Raw genomic sequence first — 24587 nt, 5'->3', positions numbered from 1 at the left:
CATTCTTTGGGTCTTCTTCTGCATTTTCTCAGCTAGCTGTACTGGGCTCACTTCCACTGAGTCCTCCTGGCTTTGTTCTTCTGTCTCACCTCTGTGAAGATGACCACTGGCTGTCTCTGAATTTACCAAAGTGATACACAGCAGCCTTACTTTACAGTCAGAAAATTAGAGCCTGTTTCTACTGGCATTGCCATGCCCCTCTGCCACATACTCCAACACAAGAAGAACTTCTAATATCTTTAGGGACTTCACATCTTAAGGACCTTTGTCCTTCAAATATCAGGTTATACATTTGTGAATGAGACTGATCTTATTTTATAACCGGAATGCACCAGATATTGTCATTTTCCTATTCATGCTACACACAAGTGTTGCAATTACACAACAAGTATTAGGTCACTGTACCTAGGTTACATGTCACTTTGTGTGTGTGTGTGTGTGTGTGTGTGTGTGTGTGTATTCATGTGTATTTGAAAATTTGGGAGAAAATTCACTTACTGATTGCACTAATGTTTACAAATATATAGCCGTTCATGCCAATTTAAATAGATTTGGAATGAAAAATGAGGGGAAAGTCCCAATAACTGGAGAAAAAAATTCATTTAAATCAGTTTGACTTATCTATATGTGAAGTAATTGATACTGTTCATATTTCATATTATAAAAATATACCTATTTTTTTGTTTTCATGATATTGAAAGGATTATTGAGTAGAATAATAAGAAATCTAAATGTCCAAGTTGTCTCCCAGTCTCTCATGGCCATAGGTCTAGTTCCTTTTCCCTTCCAGGACAGGTGAGCTTTGTGTTTTTATTCATCAGACATTTGAGCCTGGCAATCTTCTTTCTGTATGTTGTGCTACTGTGACCAGTTCCATGGTGATGTAACAGTAATCCATCCCGAGACAAACTATAAATCACCCAGGAGCCGTGAGTGAAGTTCCATTAACCCTTGGTTCAGCAGCTGTCCATGGGAGATAACAGGTATTTGGGGGCTAGGGCCTCTTCCAGATTAGTGAGAGCTTTTAGATCTCAATGATGCTTCCCCCACGTGAGATAGAAAGAAACCATTCTAAATGTTCAGGGAGGTTCTATGTTGCTTTTAAAATCTGTCCCCACAGAGTGACATCTCCATGTATGGGAGCAATGTCTGTGAGAGAGAGTTTGGGTCCCGGTCAGACCTTCATTTTGCAAACTTAGCTTATTTAAAAGACAACATTAAGGGGAAAATTAAACACTACCTCATAAAGAAAGGCTGACTGAAAGATAAGAGTGTTAGGATCTTAATGAATAAAAAGGCAACAGTTTCAAGGGTAGAGTCTGGTGCTCAGACCTTGATGATAGCTTTTGTCTCCCATTGCACACACTGATAACCATGCTGGCCACTCTGAACTGTATTGCTGCAAACCAGTCTATACACTGGTCACTGAGCCCTCAGGTTGAAGAGTCCCAGGGGCCCTGGGAGTCCTTTCTTACCCATTTGGAGCTCAGATACCTTGTGACATCCCATCATATCACCCCCTAGTTCTGCACATCACCCCTGCCTTAGCATCTGAAGATCAATGTTCCCTTTGCTTTTGAAGTTGCTGCCTGCGCAGGTCTGGGCGGAGATAACTTTCTTTGGTCCACTAAGTGGCTGCTGAGGTGGCTCAGAGACTGACAGTTGGAAATACATATGACAATCCATGGGTGCACTGACATAGACAATGGCTCTCTCCAGTGGCCTCATCTGGGTCTGGAGGTTCTTCCTTTCATGCATGCATTTAGTAACTTACTGAATCGGTGTACCATGGGTGGGTGGGGAGGCAAGCATGCACACGCCTAGTTTGTAGGTGCATACTTCTTGGGCCTTCCTCTTTTCACTTTCTACAATTACTAAGTTAATTTGAAACAGAAGTCAACTGACTCATGCTTTTCTAACACTAGGAACCCAAAGACGAAGACACTTTTACACGGTACTCTTTGCTATAAGTTTGGTTCTTTCAAATGGGGAACACTGAAACTGGAGGTACAAAAAATGCAAGCTTGTTACTTGTAGAGCTTGCTGTGTTTATGCTGATGAGTTCCTTTCTATGCACTATGACATTCATTCTGGAAGGGGAAAGGTACGAGGCGCTGGCTGCTGTCCACGTTTGTTATTCCACTGGTAACTGGCTCTATCAGTCTCTGGAGTACATCGGGGCTGGCACGGGGTTGCACAGGAGTTACAACAAAAAGGTAAATATCTAATCTCCACTCTATGACATTATGTGTACAGCAGTTTTTGAAAGTTCTTTTGACGCTGAACAAACCTCAAAAAAAAAAACCTGAGAAGTCAAGGGGGAGAGGGAGAACTGAGCGACAACTGGTAGCAAAGTGGTGGCCACAGTTTGTTCTTTCAAAGGACCTGGGTGGTAGGTTCATTCTTATGAATGAACCTCTCTTAATTCTAAAGTAAGCCTCACATGCCTCTGAAATCCTAATTTGTCCTTCTTGATGGTTGCAACCGCTCCTTGCCTCTCACTTGTCATAGAGATCACAGACAGATCAAATATCTAATATCTGTAAGTTGACTCCACTGCCTAGCAGAGTTTAAACAGTCAGAGACAAAGAGAAAAGACTTCAGGATTTCTGTGTTGGAGCTAAGAGTGAGACTTGATCTCTCTCTTCTCTTGCTTGTTCTGCAGAACTGTTCACGAACGATTTACTTCTCATTCCGAAGAAGACAATGTTAATTATAGTAGAAAACTCCCTCATACTTTTCGATGATAAACTGTCTTGGAGCATGGCTTTGCATCTATGGACTGAGTGCTATAAAATCCCCAGCAGAAACTCCTGGGCAGAACTCTTACTCTTCCCACACTGTATGTGGGGTGATGGGAACTCACTGAAAACAGAGGGTTACTGACTGCCCTTGTTATGAAGGGGTAGCATATTCTGGTTTAGAGACTGGCTGTGTGCATGCGATTGTCTGGGGCTGAAGAACAACAGTTGCCAAGAGTTTCTTCTCCACAGTGGGAATTCTGAGCATACATCTTCAAAATGTAGAAAACTGGAGTTGTAAGATAAGAATTATCTCATTCAGTCTGGTGTTAAAATGGGAGAGAATCAATCAATATTAATAAAAATGGAACTCATGGCTCATAGATATATCTGCTGCACTCTAGGTTGATGGGTTTGATAGAGAAAAAGGCACAGACGGGGAATGGTTGTATTTGAGCAAGCAAGCTTAACTCTTACGTTCTTGTGAATCAGTTTTTCTTCAAACAAAGGTGCCTCATGCACATCTTTTTAATGGGTATTTGAATGAAGCAGACGGGCAGAGTGAAAGAGCGGATGAACAAGACTAGGTTGTCAGTACTTCCTAGCAGTCTCTCTGTTTAGGAGGCCCAGGAGGATCTCTGGAACCCAGGATTCTATTTGCTTTAAAGACAGGATGTGTTGATTGACAATTCTCCTTTGTCTGGCTAAGAGGACATTCATTTTAAATAGAACTTTGTTTCCTAAATTGACCACTCCCTGGATTTTCTGCACTTCACTTTTTCTTAGGGTTTGGAATTGTCAATTAACTTTTGATCCTTGCCTTAAGAATAAAATAATTGCCTGTATTGTTTGATGAATATAGTCTTTATCCTAGCTAAGTCGAATGTTTTCCATGATCAATCATTTTGAAAATCCTTCATTTACCAATCAACAGAATAAGTCATTGTTGTTGAAAAAGCAAGAGCAGTGTTTTGTGAAACTATTTGATAGAAGCAGGAGGAATGCATATGGTTTGTGAGCTATAAGGCAGATACCAACGACAAAAGTAACTGAAGTGCTTTTGCTTCCAGGATTGCAGAAGAGCTCAAGTGTTTCCTTGGGATCATGTGGTTTTGTGTTTGCATTGAGATCTGTGATCCACTTCGAGTTAATTTTTTTTGAGTGTCAAACATGCTATCTAGATACTCTTCCTTCCCTATTTCCTCCTCCCACTTCCTGTCCATCTGTCCTCTCTTTCCTCTTCCTCCCTCCCTCCGCTATTCTTCTTTCCTTTCCCTTCCCCTCCCTTTCTCTTTCCTTTATGTTCTTTCTCCCTCTCTCCCTCCCTTCGTTGTTGACTTGTGGCTGCCCAAGTTTTTAAGCACATTTTTTTAAATGATCATCTTTTTTCATCGTATTGTTTTTATTTCTTTAAAAGGTTTTAAACCTGTGTTACTATCATATATGCATATATGCATACGGTATTCTGTGATCTCACCCTTCCCTCTCTCAGCAGCCTCCTCTTCTTATTCCCCAAAGAGTTACCCTCCTATCTCTTTCTATCCTTCCCCTTTCTCCCTTTTATCTTTCCCTACTTCCTCCCTTGCCTTTTTTTCTTCCCTCCTCCATTCCTGCCTCTCTCTTTTCCTAACCCACTGGGTGTAGGCATAGCTGCCATATGTTCCTGATTGCCATAGCCTGGTTGTATAGAGAAGAGAGTGCCCTACCACACTCCTCCTGGTCTCTAACTCCCACAGTCCTCTTCTGTCCCCCTCTACCATGTTTCCTAGGCTTGGAATGGCAGTCACATACCTATCCTGTTCTGCGTCTTTAGTCTTAGTACCACCTACTGTGGAAAAGAGACTTCTCCGACCAAGGCTGATCTTTACTAGTGCATGTGTGTAGACTGGATTATTTAGAAAATGGATGAATTACATGTCTATTTGGAAAAACATCAGTAGTATATTCCCCCATCGGGTCTGAAACTTGAATAGCCATTGACCAGTATCATTTTTATAGTGCCAGGTATATATTCCATCCTGCGTGTGAGCCTTAAATCTGGTATGGAAGTGGCTGGTCCTTTCTAGACCATTCACACTCTCAATTGCACTATCTTACCAGGTAGTTCAATATTGTACACTCTTTGCTTAGGTGTAATTGTAATGAGTTTTTCCCCAAACAACCCTCATAGCATCCTCCTGCACTGTGAGTAATAGGCAGCAAGGAGGACCCTTCTGGCTCAGCCCTAGCTTGGTTTCTCTCTGTCCTGATTCTTTCCTTTTTCTCCCTCAAAGCTAATTTGCCTACATTATATAGGTCAATCGCAGGGGGCTCTGCTATGAATCCTTGTTCTGTACTTATTTCTTTAGTTTCGTTTGGTTTATTTATTATAAAGTTTAGTTGTCGATAACACACAGTCTGTAGCTTTATGTCAAGTAGTTTGTGAAGGGAAGTTATTAGTCTCCTAGTAGTTGGTTGCTTTTTAATATTGGGTTAATTATTCTGTTCCTTTTGCCTTTCCATTGTAGTAATAGGGGTGGTGGGGCTGCGTTCCCAGCACCCCGGCCGCCTGCTCGGCTAGCTTATGCCCCGAAATAACAACACACAAACTGTATTCATTTAAACACTGCTTGGCCCTTTAGCCCTAGCCCTTGCTGGCTAATTCTGTTATCCCAATCAACCCATCTCTAACAATCGGTGAGCACCGGTCTTACCGGGAAAGGTTCAGCATGTCTAACCTGGAGGCTTGCTTCATGGCGTGTGTCTGCCCAGGAGCGGGGCATGGCATCTCTCTCAGGTGTCTGCTCCCGAGAGGAGAGCTGTGGAGTCTGAGCTCACTTCCTCTTCCTCCCAGCGTTCTGTTCTGTTTACTCCTCCCACCTATCTTCTAACCAATAAAATGGACCAAGGCAGTTCCTTTATTAGCCAATGACCTTCCTCCATCATTCCATATGCACTCTGGTGCTTTAAACCAATTAATTTGGTGAAATCCTGTGATTTTTAATTTTTAAATTTAATTTATTTACTTTGGTATAGAAAGGGGTGCTGGTATGATGGCATGGCTTATGTACGAACATCAGAAGACAGTTTGTAGGGACTGTTTCTCTCCTTCCACCAGGGGCTCAAACATAGGTTATTAGACTTGGTAGTGGTCGACTTTACTCACTAGCCATTTTGTCTGCAGGATCCTATACTTTGTTTTGTTTTCTATCATCGCTGACCTAATTTAGTCTTTACTTTTATATTCTATCTAAATGTGTGCAGCGTGAGGTTGGGCTGGCTTGGCTCAGTATGTTAGCCCCTGACATAGACATATGGAAGCTCATCCTGTTTCCAGGGCAGAGGCGACAAATGTGGTCTAGAATGTCGAGGGTGGCATGAAAGGGGGTGTGCAAATGATGAATTCTCAGTTCCACCTTGAGGAGTCTTAAAATGGTCATTTATCAAGTTTGAAGTACTAGGGAGCTATGCTCCCCGGTTCATTTTGTATCCACTGCATTGATTCTTCAGAATGTCTCTGAAGCTTTATTTCATTTTGCTATTTGTTTTTCTTGAGACAGTGTTTTGCAATAGAGTTGAGGCAGATATTTCTTGATTTTATTCTCTTGCTGGTTGACTTCAAACTGCTAATCCTCCTGTCTCAGCCTCCCCAGTAATAAGATTCCAAAAGTATGTCACTAGCTTAAGAATAGTTCTAATGTTTTTTGCTTTGGAGAAAATAAAAATTAATCATCACATACATACATCATGTAAAGTTACATATAATTTACATACACATATAATTTATTATATAAAAGATACACACATATATGTATATATAAGAATTGGTTCTCTCCTCCTACTATATATGTGAGTGCATTCTGGGAATCAAACATAGGTTATGGAAGCAGACAGCTTTTCTCACTGAGCCATCATGCTTGCCAAAATCCTATGATTTGAATCATTATTTGAATAATTCAGTCTTTATTTTTATATTCCATTAAGTTTTGCCATGTGAGGTGGGGTTGACTTGGCTCAGTGCCTTAGCACCTGATACAGACAGAGAGGACCATTATATATTTCCAGGAAAGGATTTTGACAGATGTGGTGATACATATTTGTGAGACAACTATTCAAGCCCACCCAGTAACTGAGAAAATCACATAAGAACTTTTTGCTTGGCTTCCAACCCTGAATTTGTTGTTTTCTCTGTGTCTTTGAGCTGAGTTTTGTGGTAATCACCGATGAATGCAAGGTCCTTATTCCTACAGGGTAAGGAAGAGCTTTGGTGAGACAAGTACAGCCAGGTGCTGCACGCTAAGTCACTGCATCTCCAAGATTATACTAGGGCAGAACATTCTTGTATCCCAGAGACATTGATGCTGTGCTAATGCCACATCCCAATATATTGCTCATGTCCTCATGGTTAAACACTAGTATAAAGGAACCCACTGTGCTGCCAGTCCCTAACACTCCGACTTAAGCAGGATGTGTTTGATAATGGTGATAAGGGACATAGTACTTGTTTATATACTTACTGAATTTTGCACTTTATCATGACTTGGGAGTGTAATGACTTATGGTATGATTTGTACCTCACGTACCCTCAGGTGATCACCAGACTCGTGATTGCATCATTGTCTCCTGTTCTTGATTTAATTTTGTGCCGTTTGGTTCATTGTGGTACCAGGAAAAATAGACTGTTGTATTTGCGTCTGAAATATAGTTTTTGTGCAACAGACAGTACTATGTAGGTATGCGTACGGATATTGGATGATGTTTGTATAACAGTGATATCACCCGAGATCACGCATCTCAGAACTCCGTCCCATTATGTCGTATGTTAGTGTGCCTGGCTCTGGGACAACACGTTGTAAATGCAGCCAACCCAGACTCAAAGAATTAGCCTTAAACTAGCATGAAGATGTTACAAAGAAAAGGAAACTTAAGCTGAGATTTAAAGGCTTAAAGAGATAAATCAGGTGGTAGAAAGACATAGATGAGAAAGAAATCATAGCCCGGTTGAGGAGTAGGAAAACATTCTTACATTTCAAAAGAGAAGTTTGATATGTACTGTATGCACAGTGAGTATCTTTTGATGAAATTTCTAGAAAAACATCAACAAGATGCTATTGCATTTGGAGTCAAGGATGTGTAAAAATAATTGGAATATGAAATAAGGGTTGCCAGACGGGGGATGGATGTTGGTGTCTTCAGTGGATCTAGACTGACTTACAAAGTGCAGAGAAATGCATCAATGAGGAATGTATCTAGGAGACAAACTAAGTGAAGAGTTAGTTATTTAACACATGTAGGATAGAAGACAGAAATGTTGAAAAGCATTTTGAAGTATGGCTATATATCTGGGCAACCAGGCTTGCAACGTGTGGGGTAAGTTTTTAAACCTTTGTTCTGAACAGCAAAGCTTCTGGAATTTTTAAAATTCCATTTTGCATTCCAACCACAGTTCTGCCTTCCATTCCTCCTCCCACCCCACCTTGCCTACTCCCCAGCCCACTCCCTATCCACTTCTCCCAAAGGGTAAGGCCTCCCATGGGGAGTCAACAAAGCCTGGCCCATTAAGTTGAGGTAGGACCAGACCCCTCCCTATTGCATTAAGGCTGAGCATGGTATCCCACCACAGAAAATGGGCTCCAACAAGCTAGTTGATGCATGAGGGATAGATCCTGGTCCTACTACCAGGTGTTCCTCAGATAGACCAAGCTACACCAGGAATCCAGTCAAAGAGAGGGAGGAGGGAATATGTGAGCAAGGGAGGTCAAGATCAAGGTTAAATCCACAGAGACAGCTGAACCAAGTTTATAGGAATTTATGAACTCTAGACTGACAGCTGTGGAGCCTCCATGGGCCCGAACTAGGCCCTCTGTGTGTGGGAAACAGCAGTAGTTCTTAAATTTTACAGTTTCCTTTTAATGATTTGTTGAGAGATTAATACATGTACTAATTAACTGCTAGCATAAAATATATAATTTGATCCTGTGAAAAAGTCCTCATTCATTTATTTGAATATATATATATATGTGTGTGTGTGTGTGTGTGTGTGTGTGTGTGTGTGTGTGTGTTTTGAGACAGGCTTTCTCTGCGTAACAGCCCTAGGTGTCCTGGAACCAGGCTGACCTCGAACTTACAGAGCTCTGCCTACCTCTGCCTCCCAAGTGCGAGTGCTTAAAGTAAAGGTTCGCCATCACCGCCCAGCCTATTTATATTTAAGTCAATTTGATTGCACATCCCTGTTTCTTTCGATTAAAATGGTTTCTTTTCATGTATTTCTTGGCCTGCTAGATTTCCCTATGAATTCACCTCTTGGGAAAATCCCACAGATCTTTGTTCTCTGAGATACTTGTGTTTCCGTGCACAATCAACGCTTTCACGTTCTCGGGTCAGACTGACTTAAGGATGAAGGAACTGGATTGCATCTTCGCTCAAACATTCTAGAAATTTAGTGACAGTGTAGAGTCTTTGGGTTACAGTTTTTATGTCGATGTTTCCTTTGTTTGGTTTTCACTATTAAATAGTTCACCTTATAAAGGTCTTCCACTTCCACGTCCATACTTTGACTCCTTGCCTGTCTAAATGTCTATTTATTTCTGGGGTATTTTGCCTAGTTTTAAGATTCTTGGGTCCAACTTAGAATCCACACGGTTTCGTTTCTTACAACACCAACTGTTGCTGATAGAAAGAGGGGGCATCCTGAGCCCCCCAATGAAGGAAATTCTGCCTCGGAACACCTGCAGGATTTTTTCCTTTGCCTCGAAATTTAGTGAACTCAGGCGTACGGCTCCCTTTGAGACATCCACTCCTCATTAGTTTTTCTTGAGGCTCACTGTTCCATCTGTTCTTCATGCTAGGGGAAAGTTCACATTATTATCATTTCAAATGTATTTCTCTGTCCAGGTTTTGCATTTCTCTCTTTAATAATAGAGCTTTCCCAGCTTTGCTTATGACTCTTAAACTTTTCTCCATTAAAAAAAAGAAGAGTGTATTTGTCTTTCTTCTTTGCATTCATTGGAATTGAATTAATTCTTTATTCGACCTTAATAATTCACTTTTCATTCAAGTTGCACTGACCTTTCCTCCTTTCTGCCTCTTTTCTCCTTTTCCTTCTTCTTTTTCTCCTCTTTCTCTCTCTCACACAGATACACACAAACTTTCAGTTTTTAACCATTTCTCTGTATTTCAATCATGTGTTCTCATTTTGTTATTGTTTTCATTTTATTTTTAACTTCTAAATAGACAAATGTGTTCCATATATTTAATTGACTTTGCAAAGTCCTTTACTTATTTTATCTTATCTTTGAGTCCATGTTCACTGATCATCTATCTATCTGTCTTTTAAATTTTAACTTTTAATTTTATGTATCAATATTATTACTGTGTGAAGGCCAGGAGATACCTTTTGGGAAGCAGTTCTCCTTGCCCACTTTATGAAGATTTAAGTGATTTTTTTTTTTTTCTGAAAGGTACTTCAGAGTGAAATCTAGCAGACCAAGAAATACGTTAGAAGGAATAATCGAAATGGAACCTCACAGGATTCTTCAATGAGACATTTGGAAAGTGTGTGCCCTGTCTTCAGTGTTAAATAACAAAGTAGTTTTATATATTGTTAGGGATCGACCTCTCCCTGTCTGACTTGCAGGATAAAGCGTGTTCACTAGCCTGTCTTTGGCTCCTGTTTTTTTGTCCTGATGCTTCGATCCTTCTTTAAAATGGAACTTTCTCCTTCTACATCTCATGACGTGAGTGTTCTCATTTTCTTCGCGGCCTTTCTCACTCCCCTTCAGTCCTGTGGATGCTGACATATTTGCCACAGGTTTAGCTTTGCCTCCTCAGCCCAGGCAACTCCTCTCTTTGCTTTCACCCAGAATTGTTCCATCCTGATTTCCTATTTTGATGCCATGGTTTAGAACTATTTCCCCTTGGGGCTTAGGAACTGTGGACACTTGGTTTGTGGAGGTGCTGGAGTGGGCCCTGTGAAAGCCATGCCAATCTGTTCCTTGTCTCTTTCCCGTTTTTGGCCAAGTACGGCTTCCATCGAAAGAAGCTCTTAAATGTAAGTACTATTTACAATACCTGAGTGTCCTAAAGTTGCGCAGGTTTTCCTGGTCTTTTAGTGTTTCCTCCTGTGGCTTTTCTCTTCATCGCTGTGAGCCCCATTGCTTAGTTTTTTTTCTGAAATGGAATGTTCCTCAGACAGGAATTAAGTATATAAAATCACCTTGTGGCCCATAGGAACATCATCAAAGTCATTTTACACATTTCCTAGGGCAAAATCATCCAGAAAACAAAAGGAGCTTTCTAGTCTCCTTTTTGAATTGGCTATTGCAGAGCCGACCCAGAAACAATTAACCATAAAGGGCCTCTGGCTTAAATTGATCCTCCTTGGGCTGTTCAAAATGATGTGATATTCGTACCAGAAGGACACACCCGCAAGAGCCCCCTTGGCCAGAGCCTTGTTTTTTTCCATGTGCTCCCAGTGGCAGAATGGTCCTTGGTACTGAGATAAATCTAGCTCTCACTTGGGCAAATACAGAGGTGTGTACCATGCTCTTGGTGATACATTCAGTCTTCAGAGGGCAGAAGGGCAGTAGGGGGTCACGCCATGGTAAGATTTCAGCTGGGAGGGGGTCAACGCCTATCGATTTGCTAGTTATTTGTTTCATCTGTGTTGTTGATCCACCGCAGCTGTGATCACTGTGAGCTCAACCGGAGACACATGGGGTAAGACGACTAAATGGAAATTTATAAGTTTACAGGAAACTTGACATCAGCCTTGGAGTGGGCTTAGAGTGTTTACCTATCCATGCTGGTGGTGTAACCCCCAACACTTCTGAGATGACTGAGGAAGAAAATTGTGTTTACAGTGTGTGTAGACTGACTGAGCCTAGCTGTGGATCCCGCCAGTCTACTGTCGTAAATTATTATTCATCGTGTCAATAATTTCATTGGTTGGATTAATTATTAAACATTTAACTCTGAACCCATTTTTTAAAGACCTTAGAGGAGTCTTCAATGAAACATTTATGGCAGGAGCAACATTTACAAATTGCAAGGGGGAAGCCTTTTGTTCTGTCCATTTCTTAATCCTGATGAATCCAATGCTGTGATGTTAAAATAATCTTCAAACTCTCATGTAGTAATCACATTAGGAGGGTGATGTGATTTTATGTTCAAGCATATTAACTTTTCTTCTTTCTCAAAACATTCCAGGATTTTATAGCTTTCTTTGGTTTTTATTATAACAGGATGTCTTTCTTTTTTCACCCTCAGATTTGCTCCTTTTTGTTTGATTTCACAAACCTTTCCAATTGGTTCATTCCATCGAGTTGTACTCCTACTCGCTCTGTAAGGGAGAAAAAGCAAACAAAATCATTTAAAAACAATCCCTCTTTATCCTCCCTCCTTGAGTCATTTTGTATGTTCAGCTAAAAATTCTATTAGTTCTCTTTATTCATACTTCATATTACCCTGAGAATGTACTGTGTATTTTTACTGTTAACCATAGCCATGCAGAAGCTCTATTGGTTGTGTGGAAACTGCCTAAGATTATGACAGAGTTTCCTCATTTAAAGCCCCAGGAGAAATATTTACCAGATGATTCTTATCCAGGGGTCTCAGAGGAATTAGGCTTGTGGTTTGTAGATGAATAACTTTTCCTGTCTTGAAAAATACTGTCCTGGAAGAGTGATGAACGCAGGGAGGGTTATCACACATCACAGCTCTGAGACGGGGATCAGTAGATTTTTGGTATTATGGACCCACTAGAGGTGGCTGCTGGATCAGATTCTCTGTTCAGGATTTGCTTTGGCGTTTAATGAGGAGAATCATTTTGACTCTTCCCTCAAATTACTGCCTTCTGAAAAAACAAAAAAACAAACAAACTAAAAACCTTGAATATGTTTGTGATTGATGATTTATTTAAAAGTTCTGACTACTGAAAAGCTTGATTTATGATCTCCTAGTCCTTCGTTCCCTCTTGGCTACAGTTTTTCATATCTGCCGTTGGTATGATATGATCCACACATGCTGTAAAACTAGACCACATTTTTATATCTTGCTAAGTTCAGATAAGTTTCTTGAAATCTATAATTCATGCTTTTTAAAATAGCTCTTTATAAAAATGTTGCCTTCAGAGCCCTCAACAAATTTCCTATTTTTTAAGGACACCATCCTTCAGTCAACATTGACTTTTTACTTTTTTTCTTTTTTTTTGCAACATATGCAATTTTGTTTCCAAAACACCTCTCACCCTCTTGCTGTTCCCAGCTCTTGATTTAACCCATAAAATCTGGGTACATTTGACAGCGTCTGCACTGAGAAATGCCTTCCAAAGAAAACATTTGTTAGAATACACAAGCGGTTTATTTGGTTACATCTCGGGGCCTAAACATTCAGCTGCCAGTGTGTGTTCTGTTGGCTAATGTTTCTTTAGTGTTTCCACATTTTCATAGGCTAGCGGCCAAGTTGTCCAACAGTCTGGTACCTCGCGGGGGTGGAAGTGGGCCTGTGTACTAGGAGTCGATAGCATTAGATGCTCCGAGGTACAGTCAGTTGACATATGTTAGAACTAGCAGAAGTTGGCCCCACCCACTTGGCCACATATAGTTAGCAAGGAGTTTCCTCAGTCTGTCCTTAATGGATTGAGAAGCCTGAGGGAGCCTGTGAGGATCCCTCGCAGTCACAATACCATGAAAGCAGAACTTAGGCTGATTATAAAGTAGTCAGGACGTTCTTCATATGTTCTTGTTGTCCAAAGATATACCGTAGCTATGGCTGGAGGGATGGCTCATTGGTGAAGATCACCTGCTGGTTGTCTTGAATTTGGTTCCCAGCACTCAAGTCAGGCACTTCTGCCTGCAGACATAGCAAAAATAGATTTGCAGAATGCTTCTTGTGAGATAAAGATAAATCTCAGCAGCTGCCCCAAAGAGGAAGGTAGAGACGGGCAAGAGAAAAAGCGGTGGCATTTGACTTATGCTAGCATGGAAGTCAGCCACGTGTTGGACAAGCAGCCTCATTGTCGGGAGGGGACCCTTAAAGAAACAAGGAGGGATGCTCCGCTACCAGAGAAGATACACTTAGGTTCTGGGCAGTATCTGGAAGAAAAGACAGGAGACCAAAGAGAAATGAAAAGTTCTGAGTGACTCAGAAACGACCTACAAACAACTAAGAATCACATAAGTAAGGCCTCCATAAAAGACAGAGATGCCAAGGGCGTAGTCTTGTTACAAGGAAATATACTGCATGTGTGTATTTCTTTTGGTTTTGCTTTATTTTTTTCTACGCAAATCCACGTAGGTTGCTCTTTTGCTTTCCAAGTTACACAATAGATGAGAAGAAACATGAAGAAAGGACCCCAGGAGTCACCTAGCTGAAATTCTTTACCTTCAGTCCAAAGATGCTAAATGATATATCCAAGTTCTTTCAGCTAGGACCCGATCAACCTAGATCCACATACATCACAGTCTGCCATCGGTTCCACCTTTGGACAGAACAGTATCTACAAAAAGAGCGGGAACAGATTAAGATGTCACCACAGCCTGACATCCTCTAATACGAGGGCTATGTGAAGTCCAGTACTTTCAGGTCATTTAGTGTAGACACACCTCAGTGCGTCCTGAACTTATCTCTATATGCAGCATTGCTTGGTCATTCATGTTCCTAATTATTAGCCTGAATCATCAAGAAAATGTCAACCTGTGTCCTTTACCTCGTAGATAAAATAGAGTAGGACTATTTTCATTCAGATTATTCTCATCCCACTGTAAATTTGCAATAAAAAGAACAAACTGTTCACCCACTCAGGAAACCCAACTCTAAAATCGTCTAAGAATACTATTCAAGTGTGACCTTCTGATGAAAGCAAAGATGTCCTTTGTGGCCAGATTACTGCTTCATCAAAATCACAAGACTTTGCTCTTTGGTGCAGAGAATAAAATACCTTAAAAATTGCTTTTCTGTGTCATGTGCCTTGCTTATGAAGCACATGGCCAAGGTTTTTCCATATTAGAAAGCTGACTGTCTGGAAGAAGAGCTTTAGTTGCTTCGAACTGTGTTTTGGTTGGGGCTGGGGAGAATGCTTGGTAAAATGTTTACTATGCAAACATGCTGACCTGAGTTAATGCCAGCATGCAGGCAAATTTCTCTCACAGTGGGGTGCATTTTTACTTCCACTGATGTGGAGAGGAGGTGAGAGGATCCCTTGGGCTGGTCCAGCCTGTTCAGGTGAGTTAGTGAAAGATACCTGTCCTAAAATGCCAGGATGAAGAGCTGTTGAGGAACACTTTCAATATCCATGTCTGCCTACCAAAACACACTCACGAAAAACAAAACAAAAGGGAGGGGGAGAGGAGTGGGGGGAGAGGGAGAAGGGTGGGAGGAGGGGGAGGGAAATGGGAGGCTGGGAGGAGGAGGAAATTTGTTTTTTTTTTTTCTCTTTTCTCAATAAAAAAAAAGTTAAAAAAAAAAAAAAAGACCAAAGCAGAAATTACGGCTTGGAACATGGTCTCTAAAGTGCCCGTTCCACACAGCCAACCCCTGGCCCTCTGGCTTTGAAACTGCCATGCATTTTTTTTTTTAACTTTTTGATCACATTCTGCACTCCAGACTGAATCCTTCTCTTTAACATCTCTATGGCTGTCTTCATTGACTCCAACTCAGTTTCTCAGTTTGAATACCTGGGGGAAGTTATTGTTACCTGGCATTCTTGGTTCAGCTGTTTCTACTTTCACACAAGCCTGTCATCGTCTCTTCTTTGGGTCGAGGCTAGGAACACTATTTCAAAAAATGCATTTAATTATATTTCCACACAATATTACATATGTGCTCACAGGGGAGACAAGAAAGCAGGTTTTAGATACCATTTTATAGAAAGGGAACTGAGCATCTTAATTTTTCTTTAAATTTTTCCAACAATAGTTTTTATCACGTTGTCATTGTTAGTTGTAAAATTTACAGGTAAACATGCATAAGATTTTAATAGGCGCCACCAGTTCCTTTGTCTTAGGATGGGAACACTTAAGTGGCTGTAATTAGTTATAATTTTCCCCCTTCATGTGTATGTATCCATGGATGCTTGTATGGTTGCATATGCGTATGAGTATATATGCTTGTACATATGTTTATACATGTATATAAACATATACATGCAGATACATGTATATGTGTATATACCTGCATGTGGGGGCAACAGGTTGATGTCTGATATTTTCCTCAATTACTTTCAACTTTAATTTCTGTGCATCTAGTCTCTTGATGAAGTTGGAATTCCAAATTTGTGTAGTCTAGCTGGCCAGATTGCCATGGGTATCTCTTGTTTCTATTTCTCAAGTGCGAGGATTAAAGGTGGACCACCAAGCCAACCCAACTTTTGTGTAAGTTCTGGGGATCTAAACTCCGGTCTCCATACTTGTGTAGCAAGCATATTATCCCCGGAGCCATCTCTTCAGCCCGTACAAGTTTTATTTTTATGGAACAATCAGTTAGATACAATTGGAGTAAATGCATTGCACACCATGAACAAATATTCAGTGGTATTTATGGTTAATGCTCAAGCAAGTTGCTGGGCGCATACAGCCAAGGTCATCGGCTCTCAGAGCAGGGCAGGAGATGTCTGGGTTACTTTCACTGGTGGAGGGTGAAGGATTTCAGGGGATCAGGGCAGTCTAAGGAATTGACTACCTTTTGTGTCAGTGAGTGAAAATTGTATTTTGGCTTAGTCTTCTTTCCACATGAGCGGCAGGAGGTCATGGAGGTCAAGATGGCATTCAAGCTGTGCTCAAAAGGAGAGGCCGCTTCCCCTTTTCTCCCAATCTCCCTGGCAAACAGATTCTGTGACCTTTGTGGACTGTGCATTTCAGAGCCTCGCTATGACACTTGGAACGAGTGCCTCCTCAATCCTCTTTCTAATCCTTCTTCTTTCACATGGTTTCTTTGAAAAAAAAAACACACACACACTTTTTATTCACTTGTGGTATTTTTTTTGTCGAACTAATAAATGTTCATTATATACTCGTTAGAGACATGAGGCAAGAAAAACAAGGCTGCTTCCACTTGCACACAGGATGAAATTTAACTATTTACCTTCTCTCTGAATCCATATTTTTATATTTAAAAATATATAGGATATAACAGATTTTTGTACAAAATATGTGTTAGTTTGGAAATTGATGTCTGCCTATCTAAAGTTGGCATTGTTATATGTTAGTGGGCACATTTCTATTTCATTTGAAGTGAGCATTTGTGATGTTTTAACTCCATGGGCTCATGATGATTCCATTAATCATTGTTCTGTTTGGGGACCTGTATTTCCATATTTACTAACAATTAACAGTGGGAAAATCAATACGATTCTGCACATCCTTGCTTATCTTCTAGGATCAGTTCCAAGAGTTGAATTCTCTAGGACAAAAGGCATGTATATTTTCATGGTTTTTGATAGATTCTGCCAAACTGCCTGCATCCACAACTCCACTAACTTAGCAGGAGGGTGCCTTGCTCTAACTACGTTGTAGCTGTAGAACGGCTTAGAGAGGTAGCTCATTGGCATGAGATCATATTTTCTAGCTTAAAAGCCTGCTGGAACAGTGGGTTAATAACCTCCGATGATATCCCACTCAAGCTAGGCCTTTGATGAGACTTGAAAATTTGAAGATATTTACCTTTGAATAGAAGCACTGCGAAAACCAGACATGAGTTCCAGAGGAGTGTGCAATCAAATATGAGACTCCCTGTGTCTCCTGCCTTGGGGGTAGTCAGCCTCCACATTGTTCTTGCGTGGACTGTCCACAGTGTGAGGGTCGCCAAGGGCCATAGGGACAAAGTACAAGTTCTCTGGATAGGGAACCGTGTCAGTCGCTTGTTTTACCGAGGCATTGTGGTGACGTTATCAGAGGATAGAAGTCTTACCTATTTTAGATAGAGAAATGAGATTAATCTACTTTCTATGGAAAGATGAAGAAATAGGCCACCAAAAATAGGCACTACTTTTAACATAAAACATCTTAACTGAAACACAAATACCTTTTCCTAAAGTCATTGATCTTACGTAAGTATTTGACAGAATTGCTGGCTGAGTAAAATGTACTTTTACTAGGAGATTTTGTCTTTTTCTCCTTCCTATGTAAATCCATATATGTCTCTCTTAGGGTCCTCTTTGTTGTCTAAGTTCTCTGGGGTTGTGGACTGGGGTTGTAGGCTGGTTTTTCTTTGTTTTATGTCTAAAAGCCACTTATGAATGAGTACATACTATATTTGTTTTTCTGTCTGGGTTACCTCATTCAATTTTTTTTTTAGATCTATCCATTTGCCTGCAAATTTCAATATATCATTATTTTTATCTACTGTGCAGATAAAATATTTTTTATACTCCATTGTATAATTGAACCACATTTTTCCTTATCCATTCTTCAGTTGAGGGGCATCTAGGTTGTTTCCAGGTTCTGACTATTGCAAATAGTGCTGCTATGAACATAGTCAACTAGTCCTTGTGGTATGATTGAGCTGTTTATGGGTATATACCCAGAAGTGGTATTGCTTGGTCTTGTTTCCTAATTTTCTGAGATACCACCATACTGATTTCCAAAGAGGGTGTCCAAGTTTGCGCTCCCACCAGCAATAGATAAATATAACACAAAACATTTAAATGGTATGAAATAGTGTGAGAGGGGTCCACTTAGAACTCCATGACCATATTACTACTTTGGATTAGTTTTGTAAACTTGGCAATAGTGCTTATTTTTAGGAAATAGTACTCTCCCATTTTATTTCAGTTTGAGTACAGTAAAAACCATAACACTGAGATCTCTATCTAGTTTTTAAGTGATACTTTGGGGGAATCACTGTACAGAATGTATTCTTTTAAATTCTTTCCAATGGAACTTCAAATTAAGTTTACAAGAGAGGATCATTTTAAATTAATAAGCTGTTTTCAGAGATGCACAGCAAAACAGAGCAGACTTTGTAACACCCATCTGCCTGCCTGCTCCCCACACCTGCAGTTCTCCTCGGCGACACATGTGCACTGTGTAAGTAAGAACTGTGCATTGTAAGGACTGTTGACCCCGGACGGGTGCACCATCAGCATGGCGAGTCTGTGGCTTGTGTCAGGTGTCATTCTTCGTGTACATTTCAAGGGATATATGAGTTTTGACACAAGGCTGCCCTCAGGTTCCCCGTGTTCTGTCTGTCATCCACTCCTTCCCTGTTAACCCCTGAAGACCAGAGGTGGGCTCACCATTTTCATGGGTTTAGATTTTTTGCAACAAGTTGTACAGTCATCATCACTCAGTGTACAGCCATTTCAGCGTGCTCCCTTTCACTCCACGACAGTTATGGAGCATCCTCCATGTCCTTTCAGGCCTCGGCATCTTTTTTTTTTTTTTTTTTTTATTTATTTTTATTTTATTTTATTTTATTTTTTTTTGGTGTTTTGTTTGTATTTTAATACATATGGGTTTTATTATTTTTTTTTAATAATTTTTTTTATTAAGAAAAGAAGAAAAAAAAACATAAACAAAAAACAAGTTTCCACCTCCTCCCAGCCTCCCATTTCCCTCCCCCTCCTCCCACCCTTCTCCCCCTCCTCCCACCCTTCTACCCCTCCCCCACTCCTCTCCCCCTCCCTCTCCAGTCCACAGAGCAGTCCAGGTTCCCTGCCCTGTGGTAAGTCCTAGGTCCTCCCCCCTCCGTCCATATCTAGGAAGGTGAACATCCAAACTGGCTAGGCTTCCACAAAGCCAGCACATTAAGTAGGATCAAAACCCCGTGCCATTGTCCTTGGCGTCTCATTAGGGCTCGGCATCTTAAAAGATCTGTCTATCTATCTATCTATCTATCTATCTATCTATCTATCTATCCTACTGTGTGTGTGTGCATGCGCGTCTGTGTGTTTTGTGTGTGTGTGTGTGTGTGTGTATGCACATGTCACTGTCAGACGACAACTGACTGATGTTATTTCTCTCCTTCCACCGTGTGGATTCTGGAGATAGAGCTCAAATTGTTAGACTTGGCAACAAATACCGTTATCCCTTGGACTATCTCACTAACCTACTTGATATCTTTGTAGGGCAGAGTGGTATTCTTCTGGCTGGAAGTGTCACAGTCTCTCTACTTGCGGATGGAAGGCAGTCTTGGTTGCTTTCCAGTTCTGATTTGGTCAGTTATGGACAACATAATGCAAATGTTATTTGGGTGATTACAAAGAGTGTGATAGCAGAATTTATTGACCATATTGTTCAATTTTGTATGAAGCCGCTAAACTACCTTCAAAGTGTGCTCATTCCTACCTGTAATAAACCAAAACACCTCTGCATGAGGTGGTAGTTATCAGTATGATGGCTTTAGATTTTGATCAGTCTCCTAAGTGTTTCTTTTTATTTTATTTTTGTTTTTCTATCCATGTGAGATGGTAAGCATTTTTTTTTTCCATGCTCACTTGCTATATGTGTTATCTTGAGTAAGGTATCTGTTCAGGTTTTTTGCCCTTAAATACCATTGACAAAATTCTTTTTCTTAAACCTGAACACTTATCTCATAAAACATGCTGATCTCAATGTACGAATGTGTGGAATCCTCTGTGCCTTAGTCTCTGTGGATCTTCTGAGTAATGCCTGCAAATTGAACAATGACATTCTGATTTTCCTGCCTAGGTAGGAGAGGGAGAGGACCCTGGTTCCCAAAGATGTCTCTGCTCTGTGTCCCTCCCATCATTGTAATTCTAGGGCCATGTGACCTTGTGCTGATAAATGGAAGAAGAGGAGTTGAATTTTCATCTTATTCCCCCTCATTCCCTCCTCGTTTTTGTTAGGAGCTGAAGAGACCTCTAAGCTTCACGTATGCCACAAGTCCCATAGGATATTTTAGTTCTTCCAAAATGATCATTGGTGAGGACCTAGTTTTTTTTCTAGTAACTCTAGCAATTTTCTCATATAGAGTTTTCTATATATAATCTGAGAAATTGGCTTTATGATCAAAGACCCAGGGTAATGAAACATTTGTACAAAAGCCAAGACTCTAATTATAATCATTATCAGAAAGTGTCATTTAAAAAAATCAGGCAGGTGTCTGTCAATCATATATAAATATATGATATATCAATTTGTATATATATTTCCCCAGAGAATGGCAAAGATTGATTTTTTTTCATACTAATGAAATATTTGAAATACAGTCGTTGACTAGTCTGCAGCAGAGAGAAATATATTTGGCCCTTGCTTTCTTGTCTGGCAGAATGGTAAATACTTTAGTGTAAGTATCTCTAGAATCTTCTAGTACATGGAAAGCTTATGTCAGGCCCAGATTAGACATCACTGCACCTACCTCTGCATCACCATAATAACTGAAATCATTCATGGAGAGTCAACTTGAAGCAGCCTAGCGGAATCAGTGCGTCAGTTGTAAGTGTAATGCAGACAGTTAAACGCCTGGATCTTCCCCTGCAGGGGTTTTAGACTTGTATTCCTTAAATTTTAATAGTAACGTGTGTACCTGCCAGGGAATGTTTGTGACATTGCTCGTTCTGCCTTAGGAATGGAAGTGATTCTCATACACTTCCTGAGTGTCAACCTGCTGGGAAATTGGATTTCTAATCTCTTCATTTGTTTTTCCTTTAATAATTAAAAAAAGCTACTTAACTTTTTAATACATCAAATTCAAAACTATCACAGATTTCTTTTAATTACACAGATAATAAATACAGTTTGTATAAACCACAACAAAAATAAAGTGAGAAAATATGTCAAAACAAAGCTATCAGTCCACATCTGTCAGCTCTACTTTTTTTTCAAGTCAGAGTTTCTCAGTAGCTTTGGAGCCTGTCCTGGAACTCACTCTTGTAGACCAGGCTGGCCTTGATAAGAGGTTGATGTTGGGGATAAGGTAAAAATAGATACTCAATCACTAATAAGGGTTCTTTTTGTCTACATACTTGCTAGCCTTTTGTTGTTACTAAATTATATTTATTATTCACAAATAGAATTCTATAGCTGCAGGATTTCCCCTATGCTTTTCCCACCTGAGAGCAATGGATTTATCATTTCAGATAGATAATACAGCTTTCCTACCCTTTTATCGCAACCCCTGTGGCATCGCATATCAGCTGTTTATGTTACGATTCATCGCAGGAGAAAAGCTGCAGTTATGAAGAAGCAATGAATTCATTTTATGTTTGGGAATCACCACACCATGAGGAACTCTATTAAAGGGTCGCAACAGAATTAGTTGATCTTATGGTTTTAATTTATGGTTTCTTTTATTGGCTTAATAATTATTGGCTGAGAACTTATTGAGTGTTAGATATTTTAAAGTCCAATAGGAAGATACGTTATGACCCCAAACACACGTTTCTCTGTTACTTCTATTTTGAATCTTGTGTATGAGCAATGAAAGCACCTGTCAGGTACGGATGCTGTAGTGACATAAGAAGAGTCACAGCCTTGGAGGCAGAAGCATCTTTAACATTTAAGCTGAGCAAAATTATGGGAAGATGGAGGACACCCTGCTGCAGGTTGGAGAAGATGACCCAGTTACCTCCATTGCATGAGTGTCTGCAACACTGTCGCTGAAGATCAGTCCTTCCTGCTGCACCTCAATTCTGAGTATTGTGAGGTGTTTAGACCAGTCACCTCTGTAGTCATGACTTCTGGCCGCGATAACTGCATCGGTGTACTATGTCATCGGTTGTACTTAGCATGTAGAAATAACCTAAGGCACATTCTTATTGAGTTCACTTAGATTTCTACAGGAGTCAACTAACAAATTTTGAGGCACTTTTTGCATTAATTGATAAAATTCACTCAAAGGAAATAAGTTGTATACACTGTGTATGAGTATATATACCTATATGAACAGTATGAAATATAATCGTGATGAACTTATAATATCACAGTGTTGATTACAATGGAAGTTGCACCACAACATCAAGATTGGTATTGGTATAATTTTATTTACCTCTTGGGAATCAATGGAACTATGAATCCATAGCAAATACGTCTTCAGTGCGATCATAGCAAGACATGTTTGACAGCAAGCAACTTCAAATTGCCAGAGCTTATTACGTATTTAAAATCTACAGTTAGCTGACATCCTATGTTTCTTATGCACTGAATAAATCTATGAGTGTTTTTGCAGGGAAATATTGCCGGTGCTGTCTGATCACAACGTACCGCATCACCTCCCCCAGCGCCTCCCTGATAGTCTAAGACACTGGGACTCTCAGGGCTTCTACGTCTATTGAGTGGGGTTAGAATCCTGCGTGCAGAGGTTAACAGACTTCATGTGTGTGTGCTGTGATGTATCTGCCCTAATTATCAATTACTGCACCAATAGAAAGAACTTGGCTGCCGAGGCATTGTTCCCCAGCTGTTCACATTGAGGCTCAGGGTGTCTCTTATGGCTGAGGCTGGGCATGCTCCTGGGAAAGCAGGGTGGGACTGTTCCCTAGGAAAACAACTTTATTAAAAAATAATAATAAACCGTGGCTAGTTTTTCACTTACATGAAGCTAAAATGCACACTTTGACTTGAATATTTGTGGAATTTCAAGATCAACAATGGAAAAAAATTGTGAAAATATAGTGATTTAAATGTGCTAAATGAACCATGGTCCCCAGTCAGGTTTTCATAACTCACCAGCTTTTAACTTCAAAACTCTGGCTAACTTGCGTTTCTTAAACTCGTGAGCTTATCCCAGCTAGTGGAACAGTAGTTAGGATATACCAGCTATAAATTGGTCCAGAGCACTAGAAGGGACATTGGCCCCTTTAGATTCTAACAGTTCATTAAACCTCCTTTTCCTGCAGCTCCCTGTCCTCTCCTGTCCTGACCCAGGCTTCCTCTCACCTCCTCATCTGGGCAAGACCTACTCCAGGGTAGGAAACAGTGTCTGCTCACCCCTCACTGTCTACCAACCCAGCAGCCTTGGGAGGCTTTGTGAAGGGAGATTCCAGAGCTCCCGGGAGAAGCTGGCTGAGTGGTGGGGAGCCGCCTAGCTACAGCAAGACTTCCCCCAGAGCCACTGTAGCAAACAGAGGACAAGTGACAAGTCTGAGAATGGTGCCTCACTTGTGCGTTAACAATCTCAGACCTTGGAGAAGAGATTTTAAATTTGGAAGAAGTTAATTGAGTTCACCAGCAAGGCTTGGCAATATTGTAGCTGCTCTTGTCAGGATGAGAAGTACTCCCCCCAATACACCAATAAGGACAATGTTGTTCATTTCCAAGGAGAAGGTAGGACAGGAAATTGTAATAGTCTTTGGGGTGTGAACTTTTCAATGCTTTTTATGACTAAGGAGAATTAGTGTATGTTTTTTTCTTCTTGTTGATTTCTCAGAGAATAGATTTGCATGAGAGAGGACCTCTAAGTTCTACTTCTTTGAGGCTCTCCTAGAGAGTCAAGAACTGAAGTTTGTGGCAGTTACTAATAAAATAGCCAACAGGGATTTGTTGGAGATTCTATTGAATGGTTTTCATGAAAATCAGCTGCTTGAAAAGTACTAATATCAAACTCTGGCAATTATACTAACCTTTGTCACCACTTAGAAAAATATTTAGGAATATATATATATATATATATATATATATATATATATATATATATATACACACACACACATACATACACACACACACAGAAATTTTGGCATAATAGCCAACTAACAAACTTTGTGGTACATTTTCCACTAATTGATAATATTCACCCATAAGAAACAAGTTATACATACATGTGAAAGTATGTTTTCATATTTGTATAATCTACATTTATACATGTACATCTATTATGCTTTTATTACCCGCACACCCATACATATATGGATGCCCACTTTATAAGATCTCTTTAGTGTCCTCTCACCTCTGTAAGGCCATTGAGCACAAG

The 24587-nt window shown here is 40.3% G+C and overlaps 1 protein-coding gene across 1 annotated transcript in view; it reads left to right on the top strand.

The window, feature by feature from the left end:
* The window catches only part of Klf12 (Kruppel like factor 12), a 379112-nt gene that overhangs the window by 132940 nt on the left and 221585 nt on the right, over nucleotides 1-24587 (top strand). The gene's annotated exons all lie outside the window — the stretch shown is intronic.

This window comes from Microtus oregoni, unplaced genomic scaffold (genome assembly GCF_018167655.1).
Source record: "Microtus oregoni isolate MIOR12 unplaced genomic scaffold, Mior012 000001F_ref0000356, whole genome shotgun sequence".
NCBI lineage: Eukaryota > Metazoa > Chordata > Mammalia > Rodentia > Cricetidae > Microtus > Microtus oregoni.
The sequence above is the reverse complement of the archived record's forward strand: the minus strand, read 5'-3'. Positions and strand labels throughout refer to the sequence as shown.